The sequence below is a fragment of the Periplaneta americana genome, chromosome 10 (genome assembly GCF_040183065.1).
Source record: "Periplaneta americana isolate PAMFEO1 chromosome 10, P.americana_PAMFEO1_priV1, whole genome shotgun sequence".
NCBI classification, from domain to species: Eukaryota; Metazoa; Arthropoda; class Insecta; order Blattodea; family Blattidae; genus Periplaneta; species Periplaneta americana.
The window spans coordinates 12,590,410-12,610,396 of NC_091126.1; the positions used below are offsets into that span (position 1 = coordinate 12,590,410).

General features: G+C 34.3%; 1 protein-coding gene across 2 annotated transcripts in view; it reads right to left on the minus strand.

Moving 5' to 3' along the window:
• Positions 1 to 19,755, minus strand: part of LOC138707443 (uncharacterized) — a 642,910-nt gene extending 623,155 nt beyond the window's left edge. For both annotated transcript variants that reach the window (XM_069836867.1, XM_069836866.1), the window contains exon 1: positions 19,666 to 19,755. The gene's annotated coding sequence lies outside the window, so the exon portion shown is untranslated. The remainder of the gene's footprint in view (positions 1 to 19,665) is intronic.
• Between the last annotated feature and the right edge of the window lie 232 nt (positions 19,756 to 19,987).

Sequence of the window (19,987 nt, forward strand, 5' to 3'; positions counted from 1 at the left end):
TCAAATGCAGTACAGTATAAAACTTTCCTTACGAAAGTCTATTAATGTTTGCGGGATGAATTCACCATCTCCTTTTCCTCTTTTTCTGGGACAGACTTATAAATCGAACACATAGCAGAGCTACATATGCAGCTTGTATGACATCCATTGCAGTTCTGAAACCAAACACAGCGTCCCTAACGCAACGTTTAGTTTACACATTTTTCATGCGTTGCCAACGCCTGTCAACGCAACTACGCAACGTGTAGTTTATACACTTTTCACACGTTACCTAAAGGCTATACTACACGAACGTTAAAAATGTTGCGTTGACAGGCGTTGGTAACGCATGAAAAATGTACAAACTTCACGTTGCGTTAGGGACGCTGTGCTTGGTTTCAGAACTGCAAAGAAACTTATACAAGTTGCATAATGGTAGCTCTGCTATGTGTTAAGTCTGTCTCAAAAAAAAAAAAGAGAGAGAGACAGGAAAAGGAGATGGCGTATTCATCCCGCAAACATTAAGATATTTTCGACAGGAATGCTTTGTACTGTACTGCATTTGAAAATCACCGACAGTATCCCGACAAGATTTTCTCTATTACAAAATGTCATTAAAAAGTTTTGATGATCTTTTGAATTTAATTTCTCATAAAATTAGGAAAACAGATACTGTAATGAGGAAATCAATTCATCCTGTCGAAAAGTTGGTTTTAACATTAAGGTAAGCAATAAAATTTGCCTTAATTTGTAATAATTATATTTTTATTTTATGCATAATATATTGAAAATTAAGAACATTACAAGCTGCAGAAATCAGTACTGACTGAAATTAACAATGAACTCAGAATCATTTGAACCATCGGCAATAACACTCAACGGCGACATATCTGACGATTGGGACATTCTTGATGTTGCCCGTTGCTCGACAAGCAGGTTTCAGAAACTTTGAAACGGGCTTCAATTGCAAGCTTTGGATTTTGACAAGTGATAATAGAAAAGTTTTGTTTCCATCCTTGTCATTCTCTCTGTCTTGTCTTTGTATGGCCACGCTCTCTGATAATATATTTGTAATATCCCTTGTTGCAGTTACTAGAATATTTTCAGAATTTTCTTTTCTTCCTGTCCCTGTCGAGCGAAGAGATGGTCTCGATTTTGTTTGGGTATCGTTTGCATTACTCTCATGACCCGAAGTAGCCTGAGAAATAATACCATCCGGTATGTCTTCTTGCTTAGGTGGAGGTATATTGGAAATGGTTTCATTTTCACCAAGAGTAGATATAAAAACTGCATTTGCTTGACAATATCCAGTCTGTTGTTGACGTTGCGTTGGTGACGCACATGTAGTATGAACACGTTTGCAAAAGAAGGCGTTGCCAACGCAGACCTCTGCGTTGAAACTTCTCAACGTCGAAGCAACGCAACCAAACGGAGCACTTTTAACGCTTGTGTAGTATAGTCATGCAATTATACAAGCGATCATATTACCAAAAACTAAGTTCCTATAAAAGAACGTTGTCAACGCAACGTTTTTAACGTTGGCGTAGTATAGCCCTTAGTCGCCCATATCCGAAGCGTCGCATCGGTCACTTAGATTTGATTTCAGGTGTGGGAGCCTACGAGCGAAGCGGGGCGACACTCTAGACGAGCTAGCGCCCACGTTGCCTGCTTCGCTCTGCCCCCGAGAGTGGTTGCTTTGTTTTCTTTCTTATCTAATGCTCTTCCACCCTGGATACGTTTTGTCCTCTAGTTCTCATAATTACAAAGCATGTGACAGGATATTGCGTATTTTCACTATAAAGATACAGTAAGACGTTTTTCCCTCTTTTACACTAATTATTTTAAGCAACTCGACGAATCATATCGTTTGATGCAAGTTCGGTCGATTTAGCTCTCTCCGTTTCCGAGTTCTGACCAGTGGTGGGTAAAATTATTCCTGGAACGTTGCCATACAGATTATTTCAGGGAAAATTCTCGGATAACTTCCCAGTCAGCAAAATGGAAAATATCATTAAACTTAATAGTCATTATTGAAATGACACTAAAAATTTTATTGTGTTATCTACAGTTTTTTTTTCGTATATAAGACAAAAGGAACCATTATGTATGGGGGAAACATGGTTCTCAATTGATATACGATACTATGCGACAAGATATTTTATTTGTTATAGTTATGCTGGACCTTTACATTTCCGCTTTTCGATCCACCATCACATTAATATCTACCCATATATCATCCCTGTTGATTCAATTGATATACAATTTTATTTCTATTTGAGACTGGAATTAAGTACACAGAGTATTACATACAAATATAAAGGTCAGTTTAAAAGACATCTCAATCAGAGTTCGGGAAATTGGTTATCATGATGAGCAGTTGTGACGTCATTGAATACATAATGTTAAATATTTATTTGTTTATTTGTTTCTTTGTTCCTTTATTTATTTATTTATTTTATTTAATTTATTTAATTAATTTGTTTAATTAATTAATTTATTTAATTATTTATTTAATTATTTAATTAATTAATTTTTATTGATTTATTTAATTAATTAATTTTTATTTATTTATTTAATTAATTTATTTATTTATTTTATTTTATTATTTAATTTAATGTAATTAATTTAATTAATTTATTTATTTTATTTATTTAATTTATTTATTTAATTTAATTATTTATTTCTTTAATTTAATTATTTATTTATTTATATTATTTATTTATTTATTTATATTATTTATTTACTTATATTATTTAATTATTTATTTATATTATTTAATTATTTATTTGTTTATTTAATTACTTATTTATTTATTTATTTAATTAATTATTTAATTATTTATTTATTGAATTATTGAATTATTGAATTATTGAATTATTGAATTATTCAATTATTCACTTATTCACTTATTCACTTATTCACTTATTCACTTATTCACTTATTCATTCACTTATTTATTCACTTATTTATTCACTTATTTATTCACTTATTTATTCACTTATTTATTCACTTATTTATTTATTTATTTATTTATTTATTTATTTATTTATTTATTTATTTATTTATTTATTTATTTATTTATTTATTTATTTATTTATTTATTTATTTATTTATTTATTTATTTATTTATTTATTTATTTATTTATTTATTTATTTATTTATTTATTTATTTATTTATTTATTTATTTATTTATTTATTTATTGAAATAACTTAACAGTATATTAGCAATTATTTGCTCTGGACATTTCATTATAGACTCAGTTTAATAGAAGTTCCAACATCACCTCATTATGGTTCTTTTGTGAATAGGAAGCATTTATATTATTCGAGGGCTATGTATTCGACCAATATGAGAGGAAGACAAATCCACTTAAATCGCTGATAATCGCACTCGAGTTTGCCACATCACACGCTACGCTGCGTTTATCCGATTTATGTTAAAGCTATTACAACGATTCGACCTTTCTAAGTATTTGTTAACGCCATTTACTCAAAACTCGCTTCCCTTTGAATTTAAATGTTTTGTGGAGTTGTTTAATTAAAAATCTTCACGCTATCTAGCATGAAAGTGTTTACTTTATTTTACAGTAAACAATCAGACACACTTTATGAATTAACTTACCCTAATTTGTACCAGGACTCGTTTTCAACGTATGGGAAAAATCCTTTCGGAACGCATCACTTTATCCCAATCATTAAAATAGCAAATCTCAAAGTTTTATAGCCGATTGCGTTGAGTCATATATTTCGTGTTCATTAAACTAAATCGTTTTTGTAATTGTATTGTTTTTCATACTAAATGAATATCAGGCAGGTCGCTGTAAGTGAAATAAAGGACCACTTTCCCTTCGCTATCATAAGCGTAACTGCCCATCCAGAGATCTGTATCGGCTGGATTTAGTCGGAAAAGGCTGACCTACCACCAACCCGGGTGCATACCCGATTTGATATGTGCATCCCTGAAACCTTCTGAAATCTATCCGACTCAACCAGTGAGCAGTGACAGTGCGTGACTCCTGAAAAATTATTTCACGTTGCATTATGATTGTATTAATTTAATATTTCCCGCAAATGTAATGTGTCAAATGTTTTATTAACAATAAATTAAATAAAAATATTAAATGAGATATAATTCTAATACACAACGCAAAATGAGGAGCCTGCTATCCAAGGCTGACATACGCCATTTTTATCGAAATTTAGTTAAGGATCGATTCTTATACTACTATATTTTTCGCACTGCTTCCAAATCTGTCGCCTATTTCAGAAACGGCCATTTCCTGCATTCTTTTGTGAAAGTTTAACTATATTGTTGCATTCACAATCTAACACCTCCACACACAGTTTGTTTCAAATACGGACAACATCAGTGATATACGTAGAATTTGTTAAATTGTTTACAATTTATATTATCGTTATTTTAAATTTTGTGTATTATTATTATTATTATTATTATTATTATTAATATTATTATTATTATTATTATTATTATTATTATTATTATTATTATTATTATCATCAGCTGAGTTTTCACAGAGGGATGTAGATAGATAGATTTATTAATATAGTACACAAAAGTACAAAACTTAATAATTAAACAAAAGATCTATATACAAATGTAGTTCTACATAATAAATATACAATTTCCTAAACTAATTAATCTATCGCAAATCTCAATAATTTATTGGTTCAAACTTGCACTTACGTCTTGTTTTAGTGCATGTTTAAACCAATCGTGATAACCCTTAAGACTTTAAACCTTATTTATTTGCTCCTTTTCAAAATTTAATTGTAATATTTAGGTCTTATTTTACATAATAATTTATTATTCCAATTAGGTGATCAGATGTCGACACACTGTAAGTCATGAACCTGAAATAGCTTAATCGGTACATTCCATATGTAGGTTAATCTTTCTTTCTTGCAATATTTTCATGTCAGCAGAAACGTTTGCGTAAATTCTATGAGGACTACCGCATACCTGCTTAAAAACAAACTTGACAAGTTGCTTACATAATCAACCTCAATTTACTTAGAAAGCATGTTGGAAATATTCAGATTGTCAATTAATATAGATAAACACAATATAATATTTGTTACTCAGTCAAATGACAAATCATTGACTTGTAATATTACATTTTAATTATGGCGATGCTTTGTACACCATTAATCTTAAACAGTTTATCTACCACCAATGTAATAGCTACATAGTTTGATATTGAGATATTGTATAATTGTGCCTGAAGATGCCTGAATGGGCGAAAACGTTTGCAATTTGTAGCTCATGTATATAAAACTTAATGACCATATAATATAAGTCATTATTTTACATTGATTTGTCATTTGACTGAGTAACAAATATTATATTGTGTTTAATCTCAATTTAGTTTCATCACTGTGTCGCATGTACTCATTATCGATTCATTGCTATTATGATGACTAATAAATTTATTATAAATGCATTCTTATTGAAATTAAAATATATTAGTTAACCAATTTATAAAGTCAAATTTTTTTCTGAACTTTTACTAATTAATATAGCTATCGGAATACATTAATAACTACCTTAATTCTCTATTTTCAATTTTTTTATTATTATTTTAAAAACCTTGACGTAATTCTAACACAGAGGGATGCGAAACTAGATCCGAGAAGAACATTCACGACATCGTCATGCTGCGGCTGCGAAGAAACATTTGCCAATGTGAAATTTTCACTAACTCCGCGCGATTTACTGATAAGAAAGTGAAATTGAGCTTTGCGGTCGCTTAGACATAACAAAGAACACGGAACGATAATGTGAAGTTCATAATAAAAATATGAACTGTCAAATGTACAAAACGTTAAAACAAACGTTTCACAATGAAGCCAGAATTCTAACGAACGGGTGAATACTGCCCTTAAAATGAGGTTAAAATCGACAATGCACCATATTTAACATCTGCACTGCACAACCTTTTCAGTTTGATATTGTATCTGCTTCATTTTATTACAAGGTCGTTTCTAGGCTGTAGGTCTCTCTGTAATAAATATAGCATTGTTATAATTTGAACTCACGTTAAAGGAATACGTGCACCGATCCCTTACGATTCTATCCGAAGTTTTACGAACGTGAACATACGTCAACAAATACGTCACTACTGACGTGATCATAGCGCTGTTTAGCGGGACAAGAGGGTGAGAAAACTCTCTAGTGTGAAGAAAAGAGCCGGTTTTAGTTGATTCTTTGAATGCTTCTTCCAGGAAAACGGGAGGTGTTAAAGGGTCATTTTGGAGGATTTGTAGAGCAAGTAAGTGAACAAAAATATGTCCATATTGTTTTGTTGCGTAACATTGATGTTTTGGCTGTAATTTCATAGAAGATATTGAAGATCTGTCAGTTGTGTCACAGGAAGATGTGGCAACTGTGCATTCAGTGACGGTGGGAGCAAGTCGGAGGCAAGACGAGAGGGAAGGAAGAAATCCACAACCACCAATGCCTCTCTGTGACGCGATGTTGCCATATGTTAGCTTTTATTTATATGAATATTAAAAAAAAAACGTTTGTGCGAGATCGTGCGTAGTTACTTGGTTTCCGCACAAAACAAATCCGCGGAAAGTATAAAATTCCACATTCAGTATTCCCAGCCTAACACACATAACAATTTCCCTCTTCTTACCGCTTAAGTAACATATTGATTTTACTGCTTTAGGCTTTTAACATATTATTTTTAGAGACGTTTAACATAGTAATAATTATAAATTGGAAACTTACCACTGCAATTTCACCTAAATTGCAATGTTAATTATTGTTTTTAAATATTTGCAAATATTAAGTAAAGTCTACTACTCCACGAAACTTATTGCATTCCTGATACAAGTAACATTAAGGAAGCCGTGAAAAAATCAACAAGATTCCAGATGCCGATGTTATTACTGCAATATGTTATATAAATAATATTGTTAAAATATTAAAATGAAAAATTAATCATTACATAACCTTACCGTTTGTTTTAAGTTCGCATTTATAGACTGGGTGAAAAAAAGACAGACGTATATCACGGCCTGCTGGAGTATAGTAAACACAGAAAACATTTTAAAGCAACAATGTTGAAGATAGATATTTTTATTTTGCAAATTTGCCGTCATTGAACAGAAACCAAGATGGAGATTTCATTGCAACTAATTAGAAATTCCTCTTTCAGGTATGTAATAAACGATCTTCGCACAAAATAATGTACGATACACGAGCGGTATGTTTGTTTTCATGTTCTCGGAAATTAAAAAAGCTCAACTACGTTTCGCTTTTTCAAACTTTTCCTCGAACATGAAAATTTCAACATACCGCTCTTGTAACGCATATTACTATTACAAATTACTACAATGACATTTGACTTTTATGTTAAATTCCCTTTCCTAATTCATCTCCCAAAAGCAGCCTCTTTGCTCTCTTCTCACCCAGTCTATCTCCATGTTGTTTCGGGCGGTTTATTTGACTTCGATGGTTTAAATAGCCAATGTTGTGTGGAGAGGAAGCGCGATGGACTACAAGCCCAGCTGTTTGAAATAGGCAGACATAATGTGCCTTGAAAAGTAAGTAACTCTTCAGTTTTCGGAAACTGTTGTGTATGAAATAAGAGCTAATGGACGAATTGTAAGACGAAGTAAGCAATGCAATCAGCGTTTGTAAGATTTTCCTTTAACTTTTTCTGCACGAATTGGAAAGAAAATTTCTTCTTCATGCAACTACAGCAGTGGTTGCCAAACACCACGAAATTGTGACGTAATAGAAATGCAACCCGCACACCACTATCGCAGGGAGAGGGGTGGAGTGGGTATCTCCTCAAGTAATGCAGAGAATAACAGTGCAGAGACGGACTGTGACCAAAAACCAAAAGCAATATAATATTCTTCTGCTTATTAACTATACACACTTTTTCCATGTTATTTTTTTTATTCTCTTATTCATAATTGTTGTATTATTAATAAAATAAAATAAATTTATTTTCGTATTTACCATAAAAAGAACGTACACTTTACATCAGCAGATATTTGAAATTAGAAAAGCGTACCAGGCTGGTCACGAAGTTGTAAATTACACTACATACTTCAAGATAACGTCGAAGTATTTCACTTTGATTAAGACATAGAAGCCGATACTTATTATTGTTTATTTATTAATGAAATATTCAAATTACACTACAAACGTCGAAAAAAACGTGGAAGTATTTTACACCGATTAAGACATAGAAGCCAATACTTTTTATTGTTTATTTATTAATGAAATATTCAAATTACACTACATACGTCGAAAAAAAAAACGTCGAAATATTTTACCCCGATTAAGACATAGAAACCGGTAATTTTTATTGTTCGTTTATTAATGAAATATTCAAGTTACAGGTAAGGGCGTGGTAGTCTTCATAAGAAGAAGAATAATGACAACGTACATTGTTCTTTTATACTTCATTTAAAATTTTACAACAAATTAAGAATCTCGTATTTTTGCCATCTGCACAAAATAAATACTTCTCCTCTCATGCTCCTTAAAATTAAGTTTTTACTTATTATCTGTTTTCGAAAAGACATTGAAACATTTATTCTACACACTTGTAACATTACACGTGTACGTCCGCTGCTGACAAATGTCTTTACTTACGTATATCGAAGTGATGGCTGTAAACAGAAGGTAGGGGTATGATGCCATGGTTACGCTTGAGTGGAGGCAGGGGTATGTGTCGCGACACAGCTTTTGGCGATCACTGAACTACAGTATTAAGGTCTATTCACACATCTCCGGGACGTGACGGTGCTTTCCGTGTCCGTATCCGTCCTTTCCGACATGATTTTTTCACGTCTGTTCTCACATTTCCGTTCCGTGCAGTTGTAACTCGGTAGGATTTTTCAAAGGATCCCCAGTCGGTCTCTTTTGTTGCTAGAAGAACACAGTGGTACGGAGGAAGTCTTAACACTTCGTATCCATACGAGGCTGCGAGCAACTCCACTGCATATTTCTTACTAATATTGGCTAATTTGATTTCCTGCAACATAACTTCCTTGATGGATAAGGAGTTGGGCATGGTAATATTATTGTGCCTCATAAAGTTAATTATATCTTTAACATTGCTGTTCATCTATCATTGCTATCTTGGAATTGTAAAAAAAAAAAACTAAGGAATTTACAAGACTTTCAAACAGCAAACAAAAACACTTCTGTATTGTTTGAACATGTTAAGAAAGACTGCAATTAGTGTTAGCATTCAGGGGAGAATTGGCAACATTTATGTTTGCCTCAGAAAGCGGAAACAGAGATTACCCCATCCCCCGAGTGGACAGAAAAGGTTGGAGGGACCGTCTTACTTCAAAAGACAACCGCTCAGTTCAGAGAAAGCAGGTAGACGGGAAGAGAGTATCACGTCCGTGAAAACAAAAAAAAAAAAATATCGGTGGCGAGCGAAAACGTTTTGCCGGCACGGATCACGGAGAAGCACTGAACGTGTCGGCGAATGCCGTTGCCGGAGATGTAGGAACGCACCGCTTTGTCTGCAAGGCGACGATATTTTATTTTCTCGGAAGATGCCGCCACGTCACGGAGATGTGTGAATAGACCTTTAGCCGTGTCCGTAGTATAACTTGATAAAATTCACGTACGTGGGTCGCGATACGAATAAGGCAGAAATGCATGTAAATACTGAAGCATTGTTAAGACCTAACATTCCAGACCCACGGCTGAGACTGCATGCCACTCCCTATGCTGCTCTGGATACAAACAAAGACGATTCTCGAGCGCTCTGAAGAAGATGCGCGTTTGTCTACTTCACATCCTGTTTCCAGACAATGGCGCCAATCCACAGGTTCCCGCTCGAGCTCGCTACTTGTATTTCACCCTAGGAATCCAATGATGTGTTCCGGCGATAATCACAGTCGAGTAATTACACAATTCACTTTTCCCCCTTTTATGTTTTCTCAGAGGAAATATAAAGAGATTCTAATGTGGCTGTCCTAACTACGACGAGATTTTTACGAACGTCATATTTTCACACAACTGCTACCCAGTAGCGGCCGGTGATCGAAATCCTCGGTGAGGCCAGATGCAACTAGTTTAAGTGCCTCCGATAGGAAATGTTTGTTTATGATATTAATTATTATTGTTATTATATTATTAATATCATTATTACTGTATTATTATTAGTATTATTATTACTACTACTATTAGTCTATTCTTATTACTATCAATGAAAAATAATAATTTCACTCACCAAATAAGCTGTTATGCTCCGAGTTTCAGTGATTGTTTCGTGTGATGAAGCAGCCCATATTATGTGTTGAAATTCCTCTTTCTTTCTTTTCTTTTTATTTTTTTCCTTTGACAGCAACAAACAAGGCCAAGAGAAGTTTCTTTCCATCACATTACCACATAACCATTTATGTTGCCCATACCAGGATGCAATAGAAACTCGCGTTTTAAGATTATCTGTCAGAAAAATTATAAGCGATATCGTAGGTATCTCGGTAGTCTCTCTCTTTATTTAAAACTTCCTTTCTTTCAGTATTATTTCATCTCGAAAAAGGACACTCTAACAATGAATTAACTACACCAGCATTATTTCTCTCATTTGTTTCTGTTTATATTTTCCCGAAATACATAACAACATTGGCCCAGATTCATTACTGTACTACGAAGTACAATAGTAGAACACCCTCGCTTATGTCATAAACTGAGACATAAGAGGAGAGAATCGAGTGGGTCTCTGCCTGCCAAAGAGCTGGAATTTTGTTATTTATGGCCTAGTTAGGAAGAAGAGTCACCACTGCTATTCCCACCCCACTCTACCCTTGAGGCCGGCCCATGGATGGGAAGAGTGAAACCTGACCAGGCCAGCCGAATTGTGCCTCAGCTACAACGTTTTAAGGGTAAACTCAAAGCCCGCGAAAGGACATGAAATGCATTAAGCCAGACCCGGCACGAACGATTCTGGCCTCAGGAACAAATTTTACTGCAAAACAGGTCTATATATATATATCACAAGCCAGACCCGGCACGAGCGATCCCGGCCTCAGGAACAAATTTTACTGCAAAACAGGTCTATATACATCAAAGTTTTCAAATGCTTCTACAGCGATATATGCTTCATTCAAATAACTAATACATTATATAAAAACACAAAATTTGATTTCAGTTAAGCCAAGTGACTGAGGCCCGGCCTCACTTGCCTCAGTCAGTCAGCCGCCACTGCTGCTACCGTAAAAGTGGTTTTAACTTGTCGTCTGTCTGTTTTGCACGGCGATTTGTCTTACAATTTTGAACGAAATTTGTTCATACTACATTCAGTTATCTTCAAGTCAACTGAACTATGAATGAAATACATGATATACAGAGTGGATGGTAACCTCTGGACCAAAACGAAACTAGTAATACTGTAGATCAGGCATATCAATTGATGCCAACAGGAGCAAGCGCGCGCTTTAGAGCCCAGGAGAGCCTGAGCGCTTTACAGCGGAAAGGAAAGAGACAGACGAAAGAGGTGCTATATGCCGCTTGGTCGAGCTTATTCAGGGATGGCCATCTCTGATTCAATAGATAAAGGGAAGAGAACTTATTAAAACTGTATCCATGTTAATTTTTAGATTTGCCTGGGAAGTATAAGTGCATTATAAGAATGTAAGTTTTAATTTTAATGCTCATTTTTCACAAGTTTGATTTTTTTTATTCAAAAGAAATATTTTCTCAACTTTTCGTATAGAAAAGTGAAATTTTCAGGTATAGGCCTATTTATTTAGTAGCCTTACAGAATGTTTTCGTAAATCTAATATACCGTATATACGTATTACTGAAGATAGTGTATTGAAAATTTTGAAAATATTCGCATGGAAATTGTTTGTAAGGAAATGAATTAAAAAAGCAACTACTGTTACATCATAAGCAAAAGATATGTGCCCATGTGTTGTAAAAATGTCAGCTCTATAGCTTCAGCACATTTCGAGAAAATAATTTAATATTCTGATGATAGGAAGTTGCTCACAAATATCACCTTAAAAGCATAATGCGATAAGAGTTTTGTTATATAAAATTAGTTACACTTAAAACAGATAAAGTACCTAGGTAACTTTGCTTTGTACTGTAATATTGTTTTGATTAGTTTATTGGTTACTTTTGTAAGGCTAAAGATACCATCAATATAAATTCCAACTTATCATGTCATACTCATGGCCGGTTTCATCAACCTTCGTTATCATTATAACGTCTCGTTAAATAATTTAATGACACGTTAGTCAGTTTTTGTGTTTCACCAAGTATCATTATTGCTTACGCACCTTTAAATTCATCGTTAATTTATTAGGACCTATTCGTCGCGTTAAAACAGTAACGAAGCGTTAAGAAGTCAACAACATGGCGGACGTAATTATTCGATGATTAAGTTCTTTATTTAGAACTTCAACATAACGACGAACTTATATGTTGTAATAACACTCGGAATAATCATTTTGGAGATTTAAGTGATAAAGAATTCCACGAAAGCTACACATTAAGAAAATAAGTAGTAAGAATGATTCTACAAGAAACTGAATACCGGTATATTGTATAGGTTAGAATACGACAGATAGAAATCACCCACTTAACGCCTCTTCAACAGATTCTTCTCGTTTTAAAATAACGTTGCGGGAAGTTTTGAAATAGTAATTGATGATATGAACGGGGTATCAAAAGCTGTATTGTCTAGATATGTGAATAAATTATCAGACGTACTATCAACATTACAATAGTCATTATTTCTATAGGCCTAATAAGCTTATAGCTAAATTTTATGTTGTCATAGACAACATAGATTGTGTACATGTTCCAATCGTATATCCTGGCAGTAATATAGCCAAAAGATTCTGCAATAGAAGATCCTATTTTTCCTTCAATATTCAAACAATTTCATAGGCCTACGCTCCGCATAGAAAAATTGTGGCTAAACTAGCGCTGAGGTAGTTTCCTTCGCACTCTGCTTATACACCTTGCACATACGAATCTGTGACAGGTTAGTTTGATTAGTTTAGGTTTTTGTTATGCCTTGCATATACGATCAACTGCATTACCACAAAAAAATCCCTTATAAGTTCAACGATTTTCACTTCTACCTCAGAACTACCTCAGCGCTAGTTTATTGACATTGTAATAGGTTAGAATACGACAGATAGGAATCACCCACGCCTCTCCACAGATTCTTCTCGGTTTAAGATAATGTTACGGTCTACACGGATAGCACAACATTCCAAAGGAGGATGCCTTTGAAATGAAAAGAGTGCAAAGAGATTTTCTTTTAGGAGACAATGGATACCCCTTAAAATCCAATTTAATGACACCTCTCCTGAATCCTGCCACACAACCATGGCAAAATTGTTACAGGGTACTAATAAATCTACATGAAATACAGTGGAAAAGTAGTATGCAATTTATGGAAGAGGCGATTTCCCGTCCTAAATTTAGGCCTAATATAACTGCTTAGAATGCTTTGTATATAATTAATTGTGGCATCAATTTTTAAGCTGTCGACCTTACAGTCCGCTAAATTTTCTCAGATTTCCTTTAGCAGCTACAATTTAACTGCTCTACATTCCTATTATTTACATTTGGAAGCAGCTGTCTCTTATTTTTTGTAATTACGGTATGACAACATACTGTATTTAGAAAGATGTTCCTAAAATTACAGCCTCTTACCCGTTTGCCTATGATTGTTTTCTCATGCCAAACAAAGTCAGCCATGATCATATGTAACCAATGAAATTCGCGATTTCGAAGCCATGGTCGTATGAAAAACAAAACATGCAAGATATAAGTACAAAAACCCCTCGTTAGTAAACGCCTGTTAATTTTAAAGATACGAGGCTTGGTGAAACAGTCAACTTTTAAAGATTCCGTTAAAATTAAACTATCCATTTGTTGACAAGTCGTTGGTGCTGGTTTAAAGAAGCTTGGTGAAACCGGCCATCAATCTCTTTCTTTGGAATATCACTTTCGTTAAGAATGATGTGTTTCATCCACTTAATACAGTATAATATTATACTAATATGGAATTTAAGTGAATATTCCTTCTTAACTCTCTATTATGTTATTAAGTTTTAAATACAAGTGAAATATTAAAAACATCAGTGTTAGTACTTTTGTTTTACAGACAATATAGATAATATTAAACAGAAAGAATCCATATAAAAATAACGACATAAAATTTCACGTTCCGTTTGAAGTTTGTGCACCAATGTTTTCTTAATCCAACAGGTTGCTTATTCATATACACAACCCTTCCTCTTTCCATACTTAGCTCTTGCTGCCTGCGCACGACGTCATGGTCAGAAAAATGCGCTTGCTTTGACATCACTGCTGTAGATCAAGAAGAGAGATTTGAATCTAAACATGTTTTTCCTCTAACATTCACCCTTTTGGAGTAAATCGATATGTTTCTATGAAGCATTTGGCAACGCCACGTCTTTTGCAATAACTCTAACAAGCGCGGCCTGCACTCCTTACCTTCCCCTCCCCTTTGCTGTACTCAGTCGGTGACACGCGAGAGAGCGCTGCGTCGCAAGATTTATTTTAATGATTTTCGTAATTATTCAACTTAAACGGTTTAATTTGCAAAAAAAGATTCAAGACATTAAGAGTTCAGATTATTTTTACCTATCTGCTTCTACAGCTATCAGCCGTTTCTTTCGGGCCATTGCCGCAATAGAGCGCTTCAAACATTGGGCAAAGACTTTTTTTTCTTGCTTAACGGTGCTTCATCGAAGGAAAAGTGTAGTATAAATATTGTTATATTTAACATGTAGAATCACCTCTTAAACTTTGGTCCATCGGTTCCCTTACACACTGTATAATCACTTTCACTAATAAATAAACGGTATACGATACTGAGTTCCAGCGATTCATTCCAATTTTTGTAATTTTTCAATTTTACCATCAAATAAAATCATTCGGTACATGGAAATATTTGCACAGAATTTCATTTCATTCTTAAAATTGTACTTGACCCAAATATTAATTCTTTAAAGGACCGCAAGCTAATCTGACCGTCATATAACTTAATCTAATATTATATAAATTATTTTTATTTGTTCATTATTTTATTTATACTTACTCACTTACTTACTGGCTTTTAAGGAACCCGGAGGTTCATTGCCGCCCTCACATAAGCCCGCCATTGGTCCCTATTCTGAGCAAGATTAATCCAGTCCCTACCATCATATCCCACCTCCCTCAAATCCATTTTAATATTATCTTCCCATCTACGTCTCGGCCTCCCCAAAGGTCTTTTCCCCTCTGGCCTCCCACCTAATACTCTATATGCATTTCTGGATTCGTCCATACGTGCCACATGCCCTGCCCATCTCAAACGTCTGGATTTAATGTTCCTAATTATGTCAGGTGAAGGATACAATGCGTGCAGCTCTGCATTGTGTAACTTTCTCCATTCTCCTGTAACTTCATCCCGCTTAGCCCCAAATGTTTTCCTAAGCACCTTATTCTCAAACACCCTGAACCTATATTCCTCTCTCAGAGTGAGAGTCCAAGTTTCACAACCATACAGAACAACCGGTAATATAACTGTTTTATAAATTCTAACTTTCAGACTTTTTGACAGCAGACTAGATGATAAAAGCTTCTCAACCGAATAATAACACGCATTTCCCATATTTATTCTGCGTTTAATATCCTACCGAGTGTCATTTATATTTGTTACTGTTGTTCCAAGATACTTGAATTTTTCCACCCCTTCGAAGGATAAATCTCCAATTTTTATATTTCCATTTCGTACAATATTCTCGTCACGAGACATAATCATATACTTAGTCTTTTCGGGATTTTCTTCCAACCCTATCTCTTTACTTGCTTCAAGTAGAATTTCCGCGTTTTCCCTAATCGTTTGTGGATTTTCTCCTAACATATTCACGTCATCCGCATAGACAAGAAGCTGATGTATTATACTAGAATTAATTTATTGTTTTGTTTACCTATATTGTTGATCATTTTAAATCATAATTGATTTTTAATGTATGGGATATTTTATATCGATCTTCTCTAAATTTGACTACCGCTGTTTACCATGATATCTAATACGCTAACCATTTCCCTGTCGGCCCACTACCTACAGAACTGCGATGAACGAGATCTTTTGTCTGTTCTCTAATGTTTTAATCCTGTCAAAATTAAGGTCAGCGGTTTCTATGATGTTCACTGCAGTATCAATATGCCGGAAAAACTGACGAACTCAAAAACGGATCATGGGGGCGAGAGGGGAAGGTAGGGGCGGGAGTGTTCAGAGCGCAAGTCCAAACGTGTTCGTTAATTTAATCTTTCAAGTGTGACTTGCAGGCGACATCTCCACAACCTTACTCATTCTGTACTAAAACCGATTATGAGTTGCTTGTGAGGGACGTGTGAGAACACATTCGGATGACAACTTGGATTACGTCTACTTTACAATTCCTCGCTGTAATTCCACAAACCCTGGTTTGTTTTCCAGTAACAAATGGTACCGTTCATTTATTTAACGACAGTTTCAACTACAAAATTTATTCAGCGTCGAACTTGAATATGGGCGAGGAATAGTCAACTAATTCTACCCACAGTCCTCTATCAGGCAGAGCTTTTCTACTATCATAAATTTAAGACAAAATTATCCAAGGGTTATTCCGCTCCCGGAGAAATAGATCTCTACCTACCAAGAATTATATATATAGTAAAGTATTCTCATTAATCCACTCGTTTAGACGATTGAAGAATTTTCCACCCTTTTCCATGAAAAAAAAATGTTAGTGGAAACACTCGTGATGCCCCACTTCGATTACTGTGATATTCTGCTTACTGACCTAAGCGTTACTTCGGCGCAGAGACTACAACGTGTTCATAATATGTGCGTCCGTTTCGTCTGCAATATTCGCCGGGCTGATCACGTAACACCATCCCTCGAAATGTTGTCCTGGCTCCGTCTAGAAGATCGTGGGAAAATCCACTGTCTTTCCCTTCTCTTTCACATATTGCATTTCTCCACTCTTGTCTATCTTGCGTCTCGTTTTCAAAATTTATCCACCCATCATAAACTAGACACACGATCACAACACTCCTCAATATTATCCATTCCCTCCCACCGAACATCTTCATATTCATCTTCTTTCACTGTGGCTGTTCCTCGACTTTGAAATTCCCTACCGAGTAATGTCAGGGACTGTCAGACATCAAACCAATTTAAGAATAGGCTAACGAAATATTTTTGTAACAATTCTTGTTAACAATAATAGTTGTTTCAGGTTTTTCAATGTTTAATAGTTATATATGTCACAGATAAATATCTAAATTATCTCATTATTATTATTATTATTATTATTATTATTATTATTATTATTATTATTATTATTATAACTATTTCTTACCAATGTTTATTATTGTCACACTAACATTACCGTATTTATCCAACTTTCATTATGTACTTTCATGTTGTTTTATGGTCTAGATATTAATGTAATAACTATGTAAGCAATTGTATTCAATTAGAATTAGAGTCTGGCTGGGCGGAAGAGAAGGCCTACTGGCCTTAGCTCTGCCAGATTAAATAAATAAATAAATTATTATTATTATTATTATTTTATGTATATGTAAACATACATACATATTTACAGAGTGAGCCGTAAGTAGTGTCTTTAATTTCAAGAGATTATTCTTTGAGAAAGGAAGAGACTAGTGAATTGCTTTCTATAGAGTGTGGTATTGGATGGGGCAGAAACGTGGACATTACGACGAAGTGAAGAGAAGCGAATAGAAGCATTTTGAAATGTGGATATGGAGAAGAATGGAACGTGTGAAGTGAACAGGCAGAATAAGAAATGAAGCTGTGTTAGAAAGAGTGGGTGAAGAAAGAATGGTGCTGAAACTGATCAGGAAGAGAAAAAGGATTTGGTTGGGTCAGTGGCTGAGAAGAAACTGCCTGCTGGGAGAAATGGTGAACGGGAGAACAGTTCGGGGCACAAGAAGATATCAGATTATAGACAACATTAAGATATATGAATCACACGAGGAGACAAAGAGAAAGGCAGAAAATAGGAGAGATTGGAGAAAGCTGGGTTTGCAGTGAAAGACCTGCCTTTGGGCACAACACTAAATGAATTAATTCTTTGAGATATTTCAAATAAAAATGTTTAATACAATTTTGCTTCCTTTTCGAGATATTTTTATATGAAACATTTCATAGCATGTTTCGAGAAAGCCATTGATTGAATTTCCAATATGCTCAGTCAATTTAAGAGAACAGTGTATTATGATAATAAATTATTGAAAGAATTTTAGTTTCGTCCTTCAAATGTGTAGGAATTTGATTCGAACAAATATTTAACTTTTCGTCCTGGAAATGAAGTTTTAAATATTATATTTATGGCTGTTTTAGGTTTAATAGTGGACTCTGAAATTCTAGGGGAAAATTGAAAAATTCGAATTAATCAGGAAATTATTATTATTTTACAAAATTCGTCTCAACAAAAAACATATTCTTAGCTGCTACAAATAGTAGAAAACACTTACACTTCCTTTGCTAACATTAAGCTTCACGCATCGACCATGTGAATTCACAAGAGCCAGTAACACATTTAGCATTTGTATTTAGGGATAATAATGAAGAATTTAAGAAATTTGATCTCTACCAAATTATTGACTAGCGGGTAAAACGTAATGGAGACACACATACATACAATGTCTAAATGTCCCCCTTTTCGCGGACATTTCCTGATGTTCATGTCTTGTTCCTTTCCGAAAACAAATTATTAAATTTTCAAAAGGTTCTCCTTTTTGTTCCATGACGTATGATTTTTAATCATCAAAATGTGTGTATATTCTGTATTGATGCCTTCGCAGTTTGTAGTCGCAACACAATAGTTTAAGTTCTTCGATGTACAGCAGCCTACTGTTGAGAGAATCTGCAGATCTATTCCTGGTAAAATACAATTTTGAGCAAAACTCCTGTCTATTAGAAAAGCTCAAACTTCTGCAAGGAATATCGTTCTCAGGAAAGTATCAATGAAATTGGTACCTTCGGTTTTTTAATATTCATAAAATTGTCCAAAGTGCTTAAATTCATTGCATTACTATTCTTAATATAGGGTATTCTGAAGTTTCTCAATGACATTAGTCTGTTATATTTATTTCGTCATCATTCCATTAGCCTGGTCCTAATTTTTCCCACCCTGCTCATTTCCAAATCCGACGATCTACCTGGTCATATTACACATAATTATGTCTGTAAATAAAAGCGTTGGTCAATCTGTCCAATGTTTTGCCTGTGGTCAGTTACTGCGTGACGGTAAGAAATCTGTTAAGAGTAGCAACGATCTTTTTCTGTTCTACTATCTGTCGATTATTAAGAAGTTTTAGAACAGAATTTTAATTCTTGGAAATCATTAATCCAGGTCTCCACTAAAAGGTTTCGGACATTCTCTAGAGTTCCAGATTGGACACTATTTTCATTGAAATCATTAAAGTCCTGCTTTCGAAATATCTTAACATTACCTTCAAATGTTCGAATTAAATGTGCATTTTTGACATTGGTTTAAATATAAAATTTAAGGAGAATAAACACTTATTCGAATTATCCAGTGTCCAATTAGCCAATCTTTGCTATAAATATAAATTTGTGTGCCTCCTCTACTATATAAATATATCAAATTATATCTTTACATACCTTACATCCAAACTTGAAAAGTTACAACCATGAGTGACCGAGGAAGCTACTTCTTTCGGTTCCAAGAGTTACTCCAACAGCATAAATCTGAAAGAAATAAAAATGGGCAAATTGTAAGTCAAATAAAAACACAAGACAATAAAATTAATTCTAATCAATATTCCGTATGAAGTGGTGTTGTCGACTCCGAGAGTAGCACGTGGCTCTGACGTGAAAGGGAGCTGGGTTCAATCCAACATAGCATTCGTGATGGACGAACTCTAAATTGCAAGCTTATAGGTTCTTCAATTTATCCCCTCATCCTTCAACCAATAGTCTCAAA